The sequence below is a fragment of the Micropterus dolomieu genome, linkage group LG19 (assembly GCF_021292245.1).
Source record: "Micropterus dolomieu isolate WLL.071019.BEF.003 ecotype Adirondacks linkage group LG19, ASM2129224v1, whole genome shotgun sequence".
Taxonomy (NCBI): domain Eukaryota; kingdom Metazoa; phylum Chordata; class Actinopteri; order Centrarchiformes; family Centrarchidae; genus Micropterus; species Micropterus dolomieu.
Window position 1 is genome coordinate 2,626,582 of NC_060168.1, and position 4,264 is coordinate 2,630,845.

General features: G+C 40.1%; 1 long non-coding RNA gene across 4 annotated transcripts in view; it reads right to left on the reverse strand.

The window, feature by feature from the left end:
- LOC123957105 overlaps window positions 1-4,264 on the reverse strand; it is a 16,451-nt gene that overhangs the window by 5,436 nt on the left and 6,751 nt on the right. For all 4 annotated transcript variants that reach the window (XR_006821732.1, XR_006821731.1, XR_006821730.1 and 1 more), the window contains exon 2: window positions 1,095-1,223. This is a non-coding gene — a long non-coding RNA (uncharacterized LOC123957105). The remainder of the gene's footprint in view (window positions 1-1,094; window positions 1,224-4,264) is intronic.

Here is a 4,264-nt window from a genome sequence, read left to right on the forward strand (position 1 = left end):
AATAAAACTATTTAAATGTGATCATTATGTTGTTTGTTGTAGCCTTCAGTTTCCTGATTCATTTTAAAATGTAGGTTATTTGACATTTTTTATCTATAATTAAATAAAGCAATTGCAGTCTGTAGTCATGTTTCAGTTTTGTTAGATTAACCAGTAACCAAGAAACACTGTATTGATTTTACAATGGTATAAAAAAAAAAATGTAATACATCAAAATAATAATAAATACATTCTCATAATCAATTAATCATTTCAGCTCAAATGATTACAGAGAAGCACAATAGCAAGATAAGGGGAAAAAGTAAGCACAGATTCATGTGTTTTCTGGATCTTCACCCATGTAGATACATGCTCCCTTAATGATACACTCTCGTCCAGTACCCACATCATCACACTGAAAGGAAATGTTCTTAATTAGTGTCTTCATGCAGCTCGTCTGCTTTATTTTAAAGTCAACTACTGCTGTAAACTGTCATAAGGGTACATATCTCTCTGAGAATATAAAACCAGGGTCCCTATGATGGTACAAGCCTTTCTGTGAGCTCTAAATCATGTAGGAAGTAGACTGACAAGGAAGATTCAGAACAAAAGAGCAAGTAGAGAAAACTATGAAGATAAATAAGTAAATAGAAGAAAGGTTAAAACGGTACATCCACTGCAGGACCCCTTCTCAGTTAAACATGGATGTGTCTTGATAAGACACTGGGCTACCTGTTCCATCTCCTTATCACTGACATAAACTTTATACTGCACAATTTCCTGCACTAAACCATCAAGGACGGCTGACTTCAACATGGGATCTGGAATCAGTACAGTGCCATTTCGAATATAGGCTAAACTTGCCTGCTGAAGTTTTAATTCAGCATCGTAGGAGAACTTAGGCACATGAAAAACAGCTGGCCAAGAAGAGCGTGAGCTCGTCAACTCACACGATGACAGTACATCTGTATCCACAGATCCACCTGAGAGGGACGAAGAGTCACTTAAAGAGGAACATGAAGGGTTGAATACTCGGGGTATTAGGACTGGAGAACCCCTCTCATCATTATACGGCAAAGTGGGGGGCATTGACATATCAATGACTCTAACAGTACCTTTGTCTTCTACTTCTGAAATCGAGGTAAGGTTGAGGAACTCATTTCCAAACAAGGAATCCTCCGAGCTGTCATCAGTCAGGATGATCTTAAGGATCACAGGAGTCCGCATCTTCAAAGCTGTTTACTCTGCAAAAGACACAAAAAAATTGTTGTGGTGCTACAGAATCTCCCCACTACCTTGTGTTCTTTTGTTCCCCCCTTCCCTGTGTTTTCTGTCTGTCCTCCCTGTCTGTGTCTGTCTGGGCGTGGCTACACCCTCTGGCTCCAGTGGCACACCTGGTTCTCATTCCACTATTCAAGCTCCTGCAGTATTTCAACCCCAGTCCTCCTCACATTCTTCACCAGATCGTCAGTTAACCACATGTGGTACATGCGGCAAGGCTGACAATCTTCTCCTGTAAGAGTCCTAGTAATTTCTGTCTCTCCCTGGATTAACCTGTTTTTCTCTGTGCCCAGGCTCACACTACCTCCGGGAACCCTGCTGAACGCCACACCCCGCTCTGCACCTATCTTACCTGGACTTACTCCCCTCCTCCGTGTTCTCCATTCTGCCCTGTTGGACCTATCAATAAAACTCTATTGTCACCCCTTCGAACTGTACAGAGTCTGCCTTTGAGTCCTCAAGTTTTTGCATTATGACAAAGAATTAGACATCAGACATCCAAAAATGTTATATCTTAAATTCAGTGTTAAAAGCATACTTTTACAATTGCTTGCATGTGGCTGGTATTTAAGTTTATAATAAAAATAAAAGAGGAGGAAATTAACAGATAACCAAAATAATACAGGTTCACAGCACAAATTTAGGTTTAAATATCTTTTTAAAAAAGATATCTTTTCACTTTCAGACATTACTACATTTTTGATCGAATCAGCTTTTCCCCAAAAAGACATCACTGCAGGTAAGTGTTAAGCTTAGTACTGTAAATCTGGTTCACACCAGAGGTCAGTGTTAAGTAGGAATATGGTGGGTTGTTAAAATGGATGATTTTATGAACTGTAATTTTATCAGTTTCCTTTAGATTTTCTGGGTTTTCCCTCTGTGGGTCCCAATAATGTGAGCTGGCTCATTTTCCCTGCATATAAGAATAAAAGAAGGATGAGCTTCAGTGGTAAGCTTAAAAGTCTTAATATTAGAAATGCTACCTCTGATGCAGAAGAACTTAGGTAACATTGACCAAAATAAGTTGAAAAAGGTAATGTTGAAATTAAGACCTAATGATTTCAAATTAAAGACGTTTGAATGACTTATGACTTAATAGTTATACAATTAAATTTCAGACATTTTAAGGAACTGCAGACACCCTGGAATAGAATTATGAAAAAGAGTAGGTGAGAACAGTTACATAACAAGCTCTACATATACACCTTGTTACTAAACAAACATGTGATAGATCCATGCAAAAGGTAAGCGCACCTTTGATTTCAATATGCCTTTTCAAAGTCACCATGCGGGTTGCTCCAATCTTGTAGTCAACAAGTGGATAAGTATAAAGAGTTTACTGAGTGCCACGAGAGTGAATGTTCTTGTAGGTGCTGGGCTGAGTTCAAAGGCTCTATAATGCTGTCTTTACCAACCACATAGCTCTACAATACAGAATATACTCTCATGTAAAATGCAGATTTGGTCAGTTTCACTGAATTCAGGCATTCCACCCACTGCTCTGTGGGCCAGTATCAGCTGCAGCGTCCAATTAATATAACGGCTACCTAGTAAGGGGGGCGTGTCGGTCAGTAAAAAATTTCCGCAAAGGATGCACTGGTGTATCCTCGCTCATAGCTCCTCAGAGGTCACTCCTGGATCCTCAATCCTTGCTCCTCGAAACGCAAATAAGAGCTCTGGGACAGTCCGCAACTTCCAGTTCAAGCGAGGAAACGTCAAATAAGACACTTGAGAAGCAGCCAGAGATTGAGAGGCTTCTTCTCCAAGTCCTGAGGAGGCCTGCTGCACCTGTCCCACCTCCTCTTTCAGAGGATGACCATTTCCTACAAAGCCTGCAGAGAATATAACCCCCAGCAGAAGGAGTTTGGGAAAATTCAAATTCAAAAGCTCATTTATGAAGCCAGCACCGTGGTGCTCAATTTGGAACCCGTAGAAGAGGTTGTCAGGGGGGGAGAATTAGGAGGGTTCTACTGTAGTTGGAGTAACAGATGCTAGTAAAGACATGAATAACTGCTTTCCCCCTTTAGCTCTTTGTTTTCGAGTTATCTTTATCAAACCCCTTACCATGCTAAACCTAATGCTGTTTTTGTTTTTTAACCAGTTCCTCACTGTTAGTCAGTGATGGCTAGGCAGACACCATTGTTCTGCAGAGCAGCTTTCACAGCAGTGACAAACAGGTGCCAACAAAGAAACTCTGTGGTCTTGGCACTGATTGAGCAGCAATTATAACGGGTATGATCATTATACCATTCCATGTTAGTAGGGATGTCACAAAAACAAATACTTTGGTACCAAGGCATGGTCCACACATACATGGGTATTTTTATAACCAGAGTTTTTCCTCCTTCATATTAAAAAAATCTTCTTGAAAATGCCAAAACCACACTATCAAGCGTTGTCAAGAGCATGCCAAACCACCAGGCGACGACATGATCCTAACCTTGTTCGGAGCCTAATAAAATAGTAAACAAAGCAGGCAGTGGTGCACAATCTGACACAAAAGTGTTCGGTTTCAGTGACCTGATACTTCGTTTCCGTGTGTATGGACGGCCAAACCACATAGAAAAAGTCACGGTTTTGAAAATACCCGTGTTCGTGTAGAGTAGGGTAAAGTCAATACCAAAATTCTGAAAAACATACTTGTTTTTTGAGGTTCCGTAGATCCAACTCGTACAGCAGGATTAATAATAAACTCGCAAAAACCAGTATGCAAACAGTGCCATTGAACTTTTCAGATTAATAGGGTTAACACTTTGAACTTAGCGAAGCACCTCATACTGAGTTTCAATTCACGTTACATTATCAACATATCCCAAGTGTTAGCCTTCTTGTATCCTTTAAACACTGCCATTATTTTTGTTTGAGATGCTGGCATTGCTGTATAGCCTAGCCAACTATTTTCCATAAGGCTGCTGTGATTATGCTAATGTAATGTAAACACAGCTCATAGTAGTAGGCAGAAGTCATTACTCTTCAGTCTGTGTCATCTGTCATCAAAACATAA